This window comes from Quercus lobata, chromosome 5, assembly GCF_001633185.2.
Source record: "Quercus lobata isolate SW786 chromosome 5, ValleyOak3.0 Primary Assembly, whole genome shotgun sequence".
NCBI lineage: Eukaryota > Viridiplantae > Streptophyta > Magnoliopsida > Fagales > Fagaceae > Quercus > Quercus lobata.
In genome coordinates this window covers 82,516,066-82,534,064 of record NC_044908.1, presented here as the reverse complement: position 1 = coordinate 82,534,064, position 17,999 = coordinate 82,516,066, and the positions used below count along the sequence as shown (strand labels likewise).

The window sequence follows — 17,999 nt, the reverse complement described above, 5'->3', positions numbered from 1 at the left end:
AATTGTTCAGTTTATCTAAAGAACTAAAATCAATCACTTTAAACATTAAGGCCCCGTTTGGTTAGGGTGGTTTTGGGAGGGATGGAAAAGGAGGAGAGAAACGTGGAAAGAAAATCATATTTTGAAGTGTTTGGTTTGAGGAGAAAATGTGAGAGAAAATTGGCGGGGTTTGAATACTTTCTCTCTAGACCCACCAAAATGCAATCTCTCCAAAATGGGGAGAAAATTGGGGAGAAAACGAGGGACAATAAGTCCAACCATTTTGGACAAAATTTTCCCCCTAAGCAATTTTTTTTTTTTTGGCTTTTGTAGTTTCTTTTGTTGTTTTTTCTTCTTCTATTACTTCTCTTTTAGTTTTTTCCTTTGTTTGATTTTTTTTTTTTTTTAATGAAATGTTCATCCATACACAATTTTTTAATAAAAAAATAATGTGTTTTTTTTTTTTTTTTAAATCTAATAGGGGCATGAGGGTAAATTTATATAAACTTTGTTTTGCCATCTTCTCAATCAAATAAAAGAGTTTTTCATCCCTCCACTTTTCACCACCAACCAAATACCATGAAGGAAAACTAAAATATCTTCTATCATTTCACTTTTCCATCTCTCCCTAATTTCTATCCCTCTACTTTTTTACTCTCCCAACCAAATGAAGCTTATAAATTAGAATCATTTATAGGAATTTAGAGATCAATAATATATTGTTTAAATATCAATAATGTAACAAAATATATGCTTGAATATATTTTGTTACATTATTGCTTTTTAAACAAATATTAATTAATACCGGTTTGGTATCTCTTTAAGTTATTACTAATTAATGTGAAAAGTGTAAGCTCCTCATTTAAGAATCTATTAAAATAGGTATTGGAGGAGGAGAAATAAACGAAGAAGAAAATTGAAGGAAATTTCACTCTTCATGATGGAGAAGCATTTACTTAGATTGAACGGTATTATTTTTCAATATTTTCTTAAAATTTGTGATTTTACATCCGATTGACATATATGAACTTGGTATACTTATTTTTCCCCAGAAGACTAAGCACTAATAAAGATAAAACGATATTTTTAAAGTTATTCGTGTACCGTTCAAAAATAGCTATCAGGGGGCATAACGGGGTGTCAACATAAAAAATGCTAAAGTTAAAAACTTTTTTTTATAATTTTTTAAAAATCTACCGATGTGGTGAGCAGTTATTGGTAAGTAAAAAAATGATATAAGTAATGAGCTCATGTAAAAATTAGAAAAAATTTGTCACCTCAATAGTTTGTAAAAAAGTTTGTGGTTATAACATTACTCGTGTCGACATATATCAAACATCCTCACTGGCCATACTACTTGTTATCAACTTTTTTGCACCATTGGCTGGGTTGCGCCGACCCCTATTTTAGAGTGTGACTCTTAAGTCTAATAAATTTCCCTCTTCGGAACATATGACCATTAATTATCCTTGTTTGAAATTACAATGAATGCATTGTAATTTCAAACAAGGAGAATTAATTGTCCTCTGTTTGGACCATCCCCCACTTAAATCCCAAATGTCTTCATAGGATTCACATCTTGTTATAGTGGCTCTGAGCCACATGACATTACTACTTACTAGATTGACTCTAATATCATTTCTAAAGAATCATGGATACGCTAATCACACCTACGTTATAAGAGTCTATATTATCCCAAAATGTCTTGTCAAGTTGCAAATAGGGCTCCTAATAAAATCTTATATATCCCAGATTATCCTAGTAAATACCCAATTGAAAACTCAACACATACCTTACATAACATCTTCACAATCCAAATCCACACCAAAATCCAAAAAATTCAAGGTATTACAATATCGTCACAAGATTTCATCTTACGTGGAACCTAGTAAACACCTTATGTGGAACTCAACACATACATTGCATAACATCTTCACAATATCTCATCTTATCCTTAACCTTCATATGCTCGAACCTCTTAAAACATTTTTTTAGTAAAAATGATAAATTTATATATATTTATTTTATTCGATCATATTATTAATTATTAAGGTGTCATGGTTCAACTTCTAATTGAACTTTGATCCGATCTTAAAAGTTAAAACCTTTTAACCTCTCATTTTTTTTTTCCCAATTCTTCTAACCATCCGATTTTTAAAACATTGGCCTTTAGACTATATAAAGCTCTCATATACAATTATTTACATAATAAATATCTAAACTTTTCTTTCCATTTATGTTTATTTTAAACACCCAATTGACAACAACATTTTTAAAGCGAACAAACTTTAATTTAATAAAATAAAATAAAAAAAGAAAACCTGCAAAGAAAGTAGTGATCATATTCTCTTGTACATGAAGTCTAAAATAAAATAAAATAAAGTCTTCCACCCTTTATTCTTACGCGCTTCCCTCTTTAGAACCGCAAAGCTTTACTTTAACCCCGCCATCCAGCGGGTACCACGACACAAGCCTTTATTCCTAACGCGGTTGCCGATTAAGAACGCAAAGCAGCCCAACGGTCCCAACGCGCTTGCTTCATTGCACCGCAACGGTTAAAATCAATAGGCTCCCTTTATCCGGGTAAAGTTGGACCATTATTTACTCAAACAAAAATACTAGCTAGGACCACAATATTCGACGCAACTGGCGCCACGTGGATAAGTTACGACAAAGTTTGGCCTTATTATTATTTTTTACCTAAATGGGCAGATGAGTTGGGCTTTATCATTGCAATGAAAAGGATTGGTAAATGAACGTTTTTGGAAATATAAATATTTATATACATCTATTTGGGGTAGTTTGGCTTGTATCCAGTATTTTAGCACATTGGACACAATATAGATATGTGTCTAAAACTTATTAGGTGTCATTCTCGTGTCTCGTTTAGTACATTAGAGCATTGGACAAAAGTCATGGATCAATTTGGTTGGAATCAAAATTCTTTAAGTTAAAACCTTAAACTATGATAGCTCTATGTATCAACTCAACCCAACCCAACCCAACATGTTGGGATTTGGTTGAGATTATTTTGTTAGACCTATCAAAAAAAAAATAGCAATAAGTCTAGTGACATGAAAGATTTTAGAACTGTTGAGATTTCATATTTTCATGTGACTGGTGTTTAATAAAAGCAGTGTCACTAATGGGCTAATGTGAAAGTTGTTGTACCAATCACAACCTACCATCTCAGAAGTTGTGAAATTTTTTTATGTTCCTAAAATCGTTAAAAAAATGGGTTTCATTCAACTATTTAAGTTCATTATTAGACAATTTATTGCAAATTACATGATTGGTATAATATTTCAATTTCATCAAAATTAAGCCTCAAAATACCAACAAAAAGAAAAATCAAATTGGTAAATTTAAACCAAACCCCAAAATCCAAACTAACAAATTTAAAATACATATATATTTTAAAATATTAATAGTGTGAGTTAGGTCGGGATACTTTGTTTGAAAATTTTATCAACACAAACTTGACCTAATCCAAGATTTAAAAAAAAAAAAAAAAAAAAAAAAATCTAGAAACCAACATAACCCACCAACCTAAGACATCAAGTCAAATTGGATCATGGGTTGATGGGTTCAATGCATATCTCTAACTTTATGAGATCGACTATAGCTAAAGGTCAAGTTTATTATTGCTAATATTATTTTGATTTTAATCTGAGCATTATTATTATTATTTTAAGTCCACAAATCCATTAGCTTTAAAAATTTTATTTGTTTTCCTCTGGGGGCCTAAAGGATGAATTATTCTTTTTTCTATTTTAATCAAACCATTGAACTGAAGAGGACCAAATATAACCAAATTGGACCGAATAGTACTTAAGTGGTCAAAATGGACCAAATTGGCCCAAATAATGCCAATGTGGACTGAATAGAACCAATTTGAATTGATTAGGACCAAATTAGACTGAAGTAGACTAAAGTTTACAGAATGGATCGAATTGGATCAAATTGGACTAAATAGAACCAAAGTGGACCGAAAAGGACCTAATATCACCAAATTGGACTGAATAGGACCGAAGTGCAGAGAATGGACCAAATTGGACTGAAGAAGACCAATGTAGCCCGAATGGACCTCATAAGACCAACATAGACCGAATAGAACCAAAGTGGATAGAATGGACTTAATTTGACCAAATAAACCAATGTGGATTGCATAGGACTGAATAGGACCAAATAGGACCAAATTGAACCAAAGTTGACCGAATAGGACCAATATGGACCAAATGGGGGCAAAGTGTACCGTATGGATTGAATGGGACCAAAGTGAATCGAATACGAATGAATGAACCGAATAGAACCAAAGTGGACTGAGTGGATCGAAAAGGACCGAATGGATCGAATATGACCAAATTATTTTTAAGGGTAAGTTGAGCTAGTAAAAAAATTATATATATAAATATATGTTAAAAATAATAAAGGCATTTGAACCCCCTAAGGAGTGTGTGGCGCCCCTATTCAAAACTTTTAAAGCTTTGTGGGTGTTCACATTTTGTTGTATGCTACTGGGGTTTTGATTTTTTTTTTTTTTTCTTTTATGTTTGGGTGTTTGGAAAATTGTGGAATAGTGTGGAAATTTAAGATTTTGTGGAGTTTGTAGCTGTATCAAGCTTTCTCAGTATTCATTTTTGTTGTATGCTTATTGGATCTTGGATATTTTTTTTTTTGTTTTGTTTTATGTTTGGGAGGTGGGAAAATAATGGTAAAGCATGGAAATTGAAAATTTTGTGTAGTTTGTTTGAATATCACATTGATTAAACTATAGTGTTGTACTTGTTTATGTTCTTTATATTATTTGGCATATATAATTCTTTGTTGGGAATAATACATTCCTATAAACCTATTATAGAGTTGATGTTTTGATGAGTGTTTCCTCGTTTTCTTGTGAGGAGGACTAAGTGAAACCGGAATTTTGAATAACTTTATCCTTTGTAAGCATTATATTTAGTGAGGGTTTTATATCATTGGCAACAAAAATAATTTTTGATTAAGTTAATTAAATGTGCTAGGATTAGACCTAAACCTAGCAAAATTATAATTTGAACCTTGCTTTGTTGCTCGTAAAATCCAAGAATTGTGAATTGATAGTATTATTTCTTTCCAGATATTTATTTGTTCATGGCAAGTTATTAGTATGAAGCTGGTTTAAATAAGTTCATTTTTTGGTCTATTATTTCTCTGTGAATGCTTATTATAGTTTGTATTGGGTTCAATTTGTTTGTTTAATTTTCGTTTAGTCATTTTTACTGTCATTTTTCTAATGAAAATTTTAATATGGTTATTCAGTATTCTTTTTCTTGTAATTTCTTGCCCATGGTGAATGAAGAATGAGTCTAATTGTTGTTTATTCTATTTATCATTTAATTTTTGATTATTCAAAGGAGATAATGATATAATTTCACATTTTTATTGTGTTTTTTGGTATCAAAAAATGGAAATAATTATCAGTTCGACTGTGTCAATTATCTCTATGATGTACAGTTCCCAAATACACAACTTCTATCAAATAGGACTCTCTAATTCCTATTAAGCCTATTCCTATACTACCCGTTGAGAAGAATAGCGCTTAGTGCAGCGAAAAGGATTAATGGTTTGAATTTTTATTTGTCTGAAATTGTTTACAGTCTGATTTTGGAAGCAATGACACAGGATATCTCATTTAATATATGCTTGGAAGTGATAATGATCATATATCATGTAGTAGACTTATGATTGATGTTCAAAATCGAATGTGCCGATATAATCATTGATTTTTGCTTAGAACTTACGATGTTTATTTCTTGATTAATCTTGTTTCTGCAGAGATGGGTGAAGAGGCAGTCAAGACAGTGATTCTAGAGTCAGTGTTGAAGAAGAGGAAGAGGGAGGAAGAATGGGCATTGGCAAAAATGCAAGATCTTGAGGCTACAAAAAAGAAGATTAATGCAGAAAACCGGAAGTTGGATTTCAATAGGGCCAAGCAGTACTCAAAAGGAGTATGAACAGCGGTATGTATTATTAGTCATCTGTAATTATATTTAGTGAATACTGGAGGATTATGTTTTGATGATTCCTTAATTATTATTTATTATTTGGGCTATTCAGGAGAAGGAGCTGATTAGGCTGAAGCGTGAGGCAAAGATGAAAGGAGGCTTTAATTGTATGTTTTCCCGGAGGCCAAACTTTTGTTTATCATTCGCATTCGTGGGTAAGTTTCCATGTTTGATTACTCCGTTACGTGAATCTTTATGGTAGATCACCAGGTTCTTATATTTTGGAATTTGGAACTTACAATATCAATGCCATGCACCCAAAGACAAGAAAGATCATGCAGCTTTTGCGTTTGAGACAGGTATTACATGAAACTCATCCCTTATGGTATTATATAACGGTATCTGGTTATTATGGTTTTTATTTTTGTCTTGGTCATGAAGGTAAATACATCCTTTTGAAAGGGTTAGGCAGGCTCAGACTATATGCTTGTTGTACTGTGTATTTGTATATAGACTAGCAGTACTCTTGTTTTTAAGCTATTTAGGTTTAAGATCCTTGAGTCATAGCCTAGAATTCTGAGGCAAAGCTCAATCCTCTAGTGTCAAGGTGTAAGAACGTTTTATTTTTAACTTTTAGATCTTTATATAAGCATTACGTATACACTATTTCTAATAGGGTCACTGTTGAATAGTTTGTAACTTTAAGCCCTATGTTGTGAGGGTTAGTATAGCCTAATCTGAAACTATGCCTGATTCTTTTATTCTGAAAGCTGGGATATGGTGACTGTGGACTTACGAATGGAACGTGTATGGTCTTAGTGATAACACACCTTCAGTATACAGTGATTGGCCAATCAAACTCATCTAGGACTAGAAGTATATGATCTTTCACCATTTTAAAATAATGGGACTGAAATAATGAAATTGAATGATTGAAGAAATTAGTAAAATTATTTTACCGGTGTTATCAATCATGGCTAACATGATTACTATTTCCTAGGCTGCTTGAGTGATGATTTAATCATGATTATTATGACTTTGAGTTGTAATGGTTTGATGTATTTTTGTCTATGTTTAACGAAATGCCTGGTTGATTAAACGTAGTTCTTAAACAAGACTCAGCTAATTTCTTTCATATTTCTTTTTTATTTTTCTTTAAAACAGAACTTCAATGGCGTCTTCTTGAAAGTGAACAAGGCTACAGTGAATAGGCTCCAAAGGGTTGAGCCTTATGTGACTTACGGGTGTGTATTTTTCTCTCTCTCCCTCTGGTCATTTGGCTTTCATAAACATCTGTAGTTCAAAATTTGCATGGCATCTCATTAAATGGTTGTGCATGTTTATAGATATTCCAACTTGAAGAGTGTGAGGGAACTGAACTATAGAAGAGGATATGGAAAGTTGAACCAGCAGAGAACTGCTTTGACTGATAACGTCATTGTTGAACAAGTTTGTAATTCCAAGATAGTGCTGTTTTGTGAGGGAAGTGTTTGTTTTAAATTGTTGCTTATATGCGATAATTAATGTTGTCACAGGCTCTGGGGAAGTATGGCATTATCTGCACGGAAGATCTCATCCATGAGATAATGACAGTTGGACCTCACTTCAAGCAAGCAAACAACTCCCTGTGGCCATTTAGGGCCTATTTGGATTAAGAGGGAGGGAAGAGGTAGTGGAAGAGAATAGAGTAGAGTTAACTAAAAATAGAGTAATTTTGGATCAATTTTACTCTATTGTACTTTATTCTACTTTATTTCCCTCTTTCTCAATCCAAATGGTTAAGCTGAAGGCACCCTTGGGTGGTCGAAAGAAAAAGAGGAACCAATACGTTGAGGGAGGAGATGCCGGAAATTGCAAGGATTTTGAAAGTTCAATAAGTGTATAAAACACTATGAACGTTTAGACCCTTAATTAACAAATTATCAATTCAAGCTTAATATCAAACAATTAATGTGCAGAATATGAACATAAACTTAATACAGAATTGATAAATAATCTAAATAAAATAAAATCACATCCACAGCAGAAATTAAATGGCAAAGATTAAGGGCAGAGAGATGCAAACACAAGAACAACACAACGATGTGTTATCGAAGAGGAAACCGAAGCCCTCGGCGTAAAACCTCTCCGCTGCCCTCCAAGCGGTAAATAATCCACTGAAGAATGTAATTGGGATACATAAACAGAAGAAGACCCTCCAAGCTTAATCTACCCAGTATACCTAAGCCCTCCAAGCTCCTACTCCAACGAGGTTGCGCCGAACTTTTGTCTTCTTTAGCTTACCGGATTCCGCTATAAATCATAGCATCAACCAATATGAAATTGTTCCCTTCCTAACTACTTCCCAAGCACCAAATGGCCTTCTCATAGATGTGGGTATAGTGAGAAAATATTTTGGTAATGTACCTCTCAAGGATGTAATAATGAAGAGGGTGAGAGTAGAGAAATTTGAAGAGTCACTATGTGAAGATTGGGGATGAGTAAATCTTGTTTTTTTCTAGGGTTTCTCTCTCAAAATTCTCTCTGGAAGCTCTCTACATTTTGTGGGTATAAGGGTATTTATACTTGTGTGTGTTTGGAATGCGAAGAGTCAGTTTTTTCAAAATAGATTTGGCTGGCGGCTTGGCCTTGTGACTTGACTGAGCCGCGAGTTCCAGCCGCGAGGTAATTGAATGATCAGTCTGTACTTTTTGTCCTGTAGTGCTCCAGTTGGCATGACGCTTCAACTTCTGGCATGCTTGGCATATGTGCAACTTCTGGCGGCTTGCAAGCCGCGAGTCACCCGTGAGATCCAGTCGCGAGTCCCTGCTTCTTTGCACAATCTTGAGCATTTCTTTACACTCTCTCACACACTATGTTGGGTTTTGTGAAGCCTAGTTTTGTTTGATCCGGTTCGATTACCCGACCCGAATAATATTGCGTGATTTTTAATGGGAGATTTATTAAGGCTTAGTCCATTTTGTATAATAGAAACCAACTTTGATTAGGGTTTTATTGTGGGTTTGGTTGCCGTGTTTTTATTGTGAAGAATAATTGTAGCCACATCTTGTATTTTTTTTTCTTCCCTGATAATAGTGAAATCCCTGCAACTCCGTGGACGTAGACAAATTGCTGAACTACGTAAATATTGTTTTGTGCGTGTGATTGTTTTTTTCTTTGGCGTGTGTTTTTTTTTTTTTTTTTTGTTTTCTCATAGGTTGGGATTTAGGTGAAATTCCCTACACATTACCCTTACATAATTCCCACTTAAATACAGGGTTACTAATTGCTAAAATACAAACAAATTTGGCACGGAATAAAACCAACAAGATGGTTGATAAAATTCAACCTTACAGATTTCATCAGCGAGATAATCAGGAGAATGAATTAGACTTCTGCACTATTTTGTTAGTTGGAGGATTGAGGTTTTCATTGTTCCTGGCTCTGGAAGTAATCTGAACACCAATTGTTAATGGCGTCTACCTTTTTTTTTTTGGATATGAATTTCAGAAAATTTTGTTACCTTTTCAGTTAGTTTTTACCATTTATGAGTACTCAGTGGTGCTAATATTTTCCTTGGATTTTTATTATTATTTGTAGTATGTGGTTCTATTTTTTTATCTGCCAGTTATGTTTATTGCAAGAATCCATCTTCATTCAGAAATATGCTAGACACAATTTTTGCTGCTTTTTCATTCTTTCTCTATGATATTTCTTTTTCCAAATTCATCTGGCAAAAACATACTCTTGTAATCTAGAATCTAGAAATGCGGATGTACATTAATTCAGTAAAAAAAAAAAAAAATGATATGCCATTTTTTAACTTAGACCTTAGAAATTTTGTCTTGTGATTCTCGTGCATGTATTTTTTAGCAATTTATTGACTACAGGAAATCCCAAGGACTACTTCTTTGACCTTAAAATGGTTCTTGGGTCTGAGCCATGCGTCCGCGTATCCCACGAACTACGAGTTGTCATTATGCAAACGTGTTTCTATCCAAATTTACAAGAAAAGGGATTTTCTTCCTAACCTCAGGTCACTTTCATGGCAATTTCCTTCTATTTTACAAGGAAGTAAATGGCTCTCAAAAGTTTACAGACGAGAAGATTTTGTCGATAATTTGATTTCCATGATATACTTTGCATGCATGTACCATGTTATTATCCCCTCTCTACATTATTTTGATTACTTATTCGTTTCATTAGCCCAAGTACATGGTGTATGGTAAGGTTAACATACGACCATGCAGTCCCAACCAGGGATGGACTTAAAATTTTAAGCTAGAAGAGACCGGAATATAAAAGAAAAAGAAAATCCAAATAGGCATCCATATAGTATTAACAAATTATAAATATACAAAATTATTGTTTTTTAATACATTAAGATGCAATCATCTACCAACAAAAACAAAAACAAAATAATGTTGTTTTTTAATACTAGGTTTGCTAGAATTGTTTTTTGTTGAAATTAGAGCATTTACAGCAATGGTGCTAAAATTTTTTGCTTTTAACACCTCAAAAAACTATTTTATCTATTTTACCACCTTATTTTATAATACACCCAACATCAAATGTTCTTTTTTTTACTACTTAATTTAAAATAATATAAAAAATTCATTAAAATAATAAACGAAGAAAGAGAATTTGAGTTTTTTAATTGAAAGAAAAGAGATAACCTTAATAAATTATTGTATTTTATTTTTAACAATAACTTGCTACAGTCAATTGATATTTATACTAGTTTCTTATAATTACAAAAAATTAGTTTTAACTTTTCCAGTAACACATGGTTTTTTGGTGGTAAAATAATTTTTTTGCTAAAATAAAATCACCATTGTGAATGCTTTTATTGTTTTTGTTAAGTTTTTGGATTGAATAATTATTAGTTAGGCTAGGCTGGCTAGATTGATTGGGGAGGAAGGAGGCCTAAAGTTTTGGAAGGAAAGCCCAACTAAAAAAAATGAAAAAAAAGGAAAAGAAAGATATAATAAGTTAAAAAAAAAAAAAGGGGCCAGGGGTGTGGGGCCCCACCTGGATCCTTCCCTGGTCCCAACCAAGCCATATTTACCTTATTTTCAACCCTCTTAAATTACCCCCACTTGGTTACAAGCTCATGTTATTATTATGCTCGGCTTATACATTTTGTACTTTGGGCAGAGAGTGCCCTGTTTACCGAGGCTCCCAAACATAAAGTACTCATGCTTGAGTAAAACGAGAGTAACCATATGTAGTCGGTTCAAAACATACAGAGCATGATTTCATTATTATTATTCTTTGGTAAGAAATTATACTGAAATAATTGAATAGAAATTAAAATAAAAGCAAGCAAGGTCGATAAACCTTTGAAGCTAATCTAATCTTCTTCTTCTTTTTGTATGTAATTAATGGCAATACTTTTGCTATTAAAACTCTCCTAATTATCATCATATTTAACTTTAATTGATCCAAGAGTTTTGTAGTTGAACTAGTATTTTTTTTTCTTATATTTTGAATGAAAACGTCTTGAGTTCAAATCCTCATTCCCTGTTATAATTATTGAATTATAAAAATAAATGATTAAAATAAAAAAATCACTCATAAGGTTTAAGTTAATACCAAGTAATACCAAGAATTTTAAAAAAATATTAAATTTTCTCCCTAAGCATGAATATCACTTAACACAATTTGAAAGTTCCTTGTTCCTCTAAATTTTATACTTCTTTCCAATAACTTGTCTTAGTGAATAAGTTTTTGGTAGCCAATCGTAAATAAGTAACTGCCAGAAATGGAGAACGAATTCGGAGGAACATGTGAATTTTCAAATAGTATTAATTTATGTTTAGAGAGCAAATTAGATATTTTGGAAAGTTTTGGTACGACCTAATCACTCAAACCTCTGGAGAGTAGTTTTTATATTTTATCCAAAATAAAAACAAAAACAAAAACCAAAACAAAACTTTAATTTGAAATGCTTGGCCGGTTTGGTTTCAAAAAGTGGTGTATCTACTTTTCATTTTCTGTATTTTATATTCAAAACTTAAATCTAAAAATAGAAAAAAAAAAAAAAAAACACTCATCTTCACAACATTTGATAGTGTTTGATAAGTGATTTTGAATACATAATTTGAGTATAGAGTATATCATACCCGAGTTTGGTCATTTAAAAAAAAAAAAAAACTTTTCTCAGTTACACACACTGACATCACTAAAAAAAAAAGGTAACTTTATTTTTCACAATATTTACAAATATGCCACTATAATTGTATTCATAGAAAATGAAAACGTTAAAAAGTTGTTTTCATTTTCTGTATTCAAATCTAACTTTTAAGATACTGAAAATAATAATTGAGTACAAATATTAAAACCAAATCAAATTTGTAGCGGTGGATCCTAAAAAAAAAACTGAAAATGAATACAGAATACTGTACTTTTTTGGCTGATCAAGTAGCCTCTTATTCTTCCTCAAAAAAAAATAAAGTAGCCTCTTATTATTTCTCAACCAAAAAAAAATAAATAGCCTCTTATTATCTAAAGAAAAATAAACACGTGATCATATGAAAAAAGAAGGAAAGTACAGAACTTTAGGGTTTTAAAAAAAAACAAAAAACAAAGAAAATAACATTAAAAAAAAAAGGTCATATATGATTGGTTGGTGGATCCACCAATCTCTTTGAAAGCAGCGGAAGCAGTAGTCGGCAGAGACGGAAAGTACAACAACGAGAGAAACACGACAGTTACTCTAAGAAAATAAAACAAGTGTCGGTGCGTTTCGTTTTCATCTGGCTATGAAAATAATGGGTTGCTTCTGTTTTTGAAGATAGGAGATAAGAACGCAGAGAAAGAAAGAAAAAAGGAAAAGGAAAAGCTTTTGTGGGGTTTGCATCTTGTGAAGCAGAAGGAGAAGGATTATAATTCTATGACCATGGAAATGAACCAAACTAAGCTCCTGAGTGAAAAGTGAAAGCAGTTTTGGAATATCATTTACCGAATCTGAGAGAGAGAGAGAAGAAAAGAGTCGAAAGACAGAAAAGCTAGGAAGAATATGCAAAGATAAGGGAAAAGAAGCCCTGATTTGAAAAAAGAGTTAGTTTTACAGCGAGAAGACAGGAAATTAGGCTTTCATCTGCGAAAAACAAGAAATTAGGTACAGGAAGTTTCTCCGAAGTTGCCCTGCTGCTGCATGTGTGCGCATGCAAATGCTAGCATGTGTGCGCATGAGTAATTTAACAATAAATTGATGCCACCAATGATATACACTGACAAAAAAAATAATTATTTTATAATATCGCTCTCACAGCATGTGAGACTTACATTATTGCATAAATGTAAATCTTATATATTATGAGACAGTTGTTTTATATAGTTGGTTTAAGATACTTTCTCTTGTGATTAGAATATACAAGTTAACTTTCTTTAAATTAGTGAAAAAGATTATGTTATGGAACCACTTTTACATATATGAATTATACTCTCTCTTGTGATTGGAATATACAAGTTAACTTTCTTTGAATTAGTGAAAAAGATTATATTATGAAACCACTTTTACATATATGGAATCCATGGCTTCAATATATTATGTCATGAGTGAGTGGCTTCATGCATTCCATTAGGGAAAATTATTACATTCTCCAGGAGCATTGCTCCCTGATTTTGACTTTTACATATATGGAATCCGCAGCTTTAATATATTATATCATGAGTGAGTGGCTTGATGCATTCCATAAAGGAGAATTATTACATTCTCCGAGAGCATTGCTCCCTTTTCTTCCTTTAAAATTATTGTTTAAGATGTACAATGGACTCTCTCTCCACTTTCTCCCTTACTTTGCTAATTCCTTTATTGGTTAATGTGGTGGAGGTAACTATATATTTTGAAATGATTATTTTGATTTTAGTTTTTAGTTTTAATTATTTGAAAAAGAAAAAAAAAAGTACACAAAGACCCAAAAAAATCTTTTACAAAAGTCATGAATGAATTTAAATTTTATCAATGTGTAGACACAAATTTTCACATATGACAAGTACTACAACAAAAAAGACAGTGATACATTAAATCAATCTTTTTCGCATCAACTGTGCAAAACTTTCTGTCTATTTTAGCATTATTAAAAATCTAGTTTTTCTATTTTAATATATATATATATATATATATATATATATATTCACTTTTTAGATTATTTATTTTTACATTACATTTCATTAAGTTATCAATTTTTCTTGATTTTTTAAATTGTTTATCTTTCTTCACACAATTTTGCATGGCCTGATGTGGGTAAAGTTTGTACTTGATTAGCTAAAATTTGATTATTTTTCTATTATATACAAGCACTGATACAATTGCTCTCAATAGGACAATTAAGATAATAATAAACCTTCTAGCTATTTCAACACCCTTACCACATTTATCAATAAGCGATCAAGTTGCTTCCCATTAAATGATGAAGCTTATGGGACCTTACCCTGGTGATCCAGGTTGCTTGTCATTCAATGATGAAAGCTTATCTTTTACCATCTCACTGGCCCGTCTTAATTCTTATTATTTTAAATATCTAGGATTCAAGATTTGCCTCAATTTTGAACCTCTGATTTTGTGCACTAAATAAATAATATTTGATCCTAAAATGTCTAGTCAATTGTTATACCTTAGTGCATTTAGAGGAAAATTAGTGCACAAACCCTACCCTGCCCCATTGTCATCCCTAATTTTCCACATTTGACAAGTACTATTGCAACAAAGAAGACAACAATATGTCAAATGAATCTGTTTACTTCATGGAAAACAAGACAATGATAAACCTTATAGCTATCTCGACGCTCCTACCCTCTTTATCACTAAGCAATCAAATAAGGTGCTATCGTGAAAGCTTGAAGAAAACACAAGTGATGCCCTATTTGATGGAATAGAAATTAAATTGTTACTTCTGGTTGTAAATATCAAATCCACAAGGGGTTCCTTTAATACACAATAAACAAATGTACGAATTTTTATTAATAATCATTTGTTTGTCTTTGAAGGCTATAAAACATTTAAGTACTTAAAGAAGTAAAACCCTTGGACAATTAGGAAACCGTTTGAAACCCTAATTTGCAAAATCATAAATTACTGACCTTCAGGGTCATCTCAAAACAAGCAGGCATTTATTTTAACTTTTAGACAAAAAGTTATTAAGAAAACAAAAACGACTAAAAAATGCAAAATTACTGCTTTCGAAGCCTAAACAAAGAAATTCGCCTAAATCAGGGTGCACATCGTGATAGAGCAACGACTATTGATTAGAAGACCATTTCCCTTCAGTCTGCTAAATTTCATGCAATTTTGACTCTGTCACTCAAATAATTTCTATGAGTGTTTTTTTAACATGCCCTCAACTGCAAAAAACAAGAAATTATGTATAGGAAATTTCTACGAAGTTGCCCTGTTGTTGCATGTATGCGCATGCAAATGCTAGCATAGGTGCATGAGTAATTTAACAAATTGATGCCACCAATGATATACACCGACAAAAAAATAATTATTTTATAATATCGCTCTCACAGCATGTGAGACTTACACTATTGCATAAATGTAAATCTTATATATTATGAAACAGTTGTTTCATATCATTGGTTTATAAGATAATTTCTCTCGTGATTGGAATATAAAACTTAACTTTCTTTGAATTAGTAAAAAAGATTATGTTATGGAACCACCTTTACATATATGGAATCCACGGCTTTAATATATTATATCATGAGTGAGTGGTTTCATGTGTAAAGTTGTGATTTACAACTATGTTTTGTGTTGGCTTTATTCCATGACAAAAAGTGTTGTATTAGCATTAATTTTGTTCTTTGTATGTTGTGGGATTTTATTGTATTGGGTTTTGTTAGGATTGTGAGTATTAGTTAATTCATTGAATTGTTTGGCCACTGTGCTATTGTTGAATTGGTGAGTGGCCCACTGTGTAAACAGTCAACACACGGGTTAGGAGGGTCAGTTAGTAGAATTAGAATGGAAGGGTTAGTTAGAGAGTTAGTTACAGATTGTATAAAAGGGTGTAATTGGAAACACAAGAAAACAATGAGAACTTTAATAACAAATTGTCCTATTCACCTTTCTTGAATCTTCCTCTCTTCTCTCTCTCTAACTTCTGGAGGCCTAGCTGTCCTACAATTCAGCTACAACACCACACGTTCACACACAAAAAGTCTAGCATTCACTACACGTTCACACACAAACCCTAGCATTTGGTATCAGAGCTGGGCATTCCTTGGCCATGGCTGAGACGCGCGCCACTGCTGCAACCAATGAAGCTTTGGCTTCTCTTCGACACACATCAGATCATAACGCCAAGGATATTCAAGAGATGCGAACCATTCAGGAAATCCATACTCGCACCTTGAATGAGATGAACCAGCAATTAGCTTCGCTGCTACAGAGATTAGGGGTTTCTGATCAAGGAGGAGTTCCAAACAGTGGGCTGAATCGTGGTTCGGGTTCTTCAGGAATCACTTTGTCTCGTCCAGTGAGGCTGGAATTTCCGAGATTTTTTGGTGAGGATCCAGCGAGTTGGGTTTACAAAGCTAATCAGTACTTCAAGTACTTTAATACTCCGGTGGAGGAGAAATTGATGTTGGCTTTGTTTCACATGGATGGGGAGGCGTTGATTTGGTTCCAAGACAGTGAGGAAACAGGGGTTTTTTCCGATTGGGAATCTTTGGTACAAGCTTTACATGTAAGGTTTGGCTCCAATTCATATGATGATCCTATGGAGACACTTACAAGATTAAGACAGACATCTTCAGTAGCCATGTATAAAGCTCAGTTTGAAGTCTTATCCAATAGGATTAAAGGGTTGTCTTCATCCCATAAATTGAGCTGCTTTCTTAGTGGATTGAAGGATGAGATCAGACTTCCTGTCAGAATGCTTAATCCTCAATCTCTAAATGAAGCATTTGGGTTGTCCAAGATCCAAGAAGAATATCATCTGAGTTGCAAGAAGAATTCCAGATTGCAGTTGGAGCAAGGTAAGCCTTCAATCTTGGGTCTACCTAAAGTCCCTCCCTTATTAGATCCTAAGTCTAGGTTACCTATTAAGAGAATATCCCCTGCCCAAATGGAGGAAAGGAAGAAGCAAGGGCTGTGTTATAATTGTGATGAGAAGTGGATCCCTGGTCATAGGTGTAAAAGTGCTAAGCTGTTCCTTCTTGATTTTATTGATGAAGTGCATGAATCAAATTCAGGTGTGCAAATTACTGAGTTGGAGGAGATTACTAGAAATTCTGAGTCTGGTATGCAGCATCAAGAAGATGCTGAGATCACCCTTTATGCTCTAAGTGGTACTCCCACTTCAGGCACTATGAGGGTGATGGGTAGGATTAAACAAAAGTTTTTTGTGATCCTTATAGATTCGGGCAGCACTCACAATTTTATTGATGCAACTTTAGTTTCACACTTACATATTCCAGTGGATACCTCACAAATTTTGGAGGTTAAGGTAGCTAATGGAGAGGTGATACGAACTCAGGGAGTGTGTAAAGAAGTTCCAGTGTGCTTACAGGGGCATGATTTCTTGGTACAATTGCATGTGTTGCAGATGGGAGGTTGTGATTTGGTACTGGGTACACATTGGCTAGTTACATTAGGGGTTATTCAATGGGACTTTAAGTTGTTGACCATGAGTTTTACTTATGCTCAAAGGCAGGTACTCTTACAGGGTTTGAGGAGTACAGAATCACAGCTGCAAGAAGGCACTCAGTTCTTGAAGGACACAGTAAGGAAAGGGTTGGTTTTACACATTTCAGTTCAATCAGAATTGACTTCTACAAAATGTTTAACTCAGTTGCCTAAGCAAGTTTTTGATCTGCTAGTTGAATTTAAGTCTGTTTTTGCTACCCCTGTGGATCTGCCTCCCTCAAGAGGTCATGAGCATCAAATTACCTTGAAGGAAGGAGCTCAGGCAATCAGTCAGAGACCTTACAGGTATCCATACTATCAAAAAAATGAAATTGAAAAGATTGTGAAAGAGTTATTATCTGTTGGTTTCATTAGAGATAGTTGTAGTCCTTTTGCTTCTCCTGTTCTTTTAGTGAGGAAAG

At 33.2% G+C, this 17,999-nt stretch overlaps 1 pseudogene; it reads left to right on the top strand.

The window, feature by feature from the left end:
- The first annotated feature begins 5,795 nt into the window (after nucleotides 1–5,795).
- LOC115989264 lies at nucleotides 5,796–9,333 on the top strand (annotated as a pseudogene).
- The last annotated feature ends 8,666 nt before the right edge of the window (nucleotides 9,334–17,999 follow it).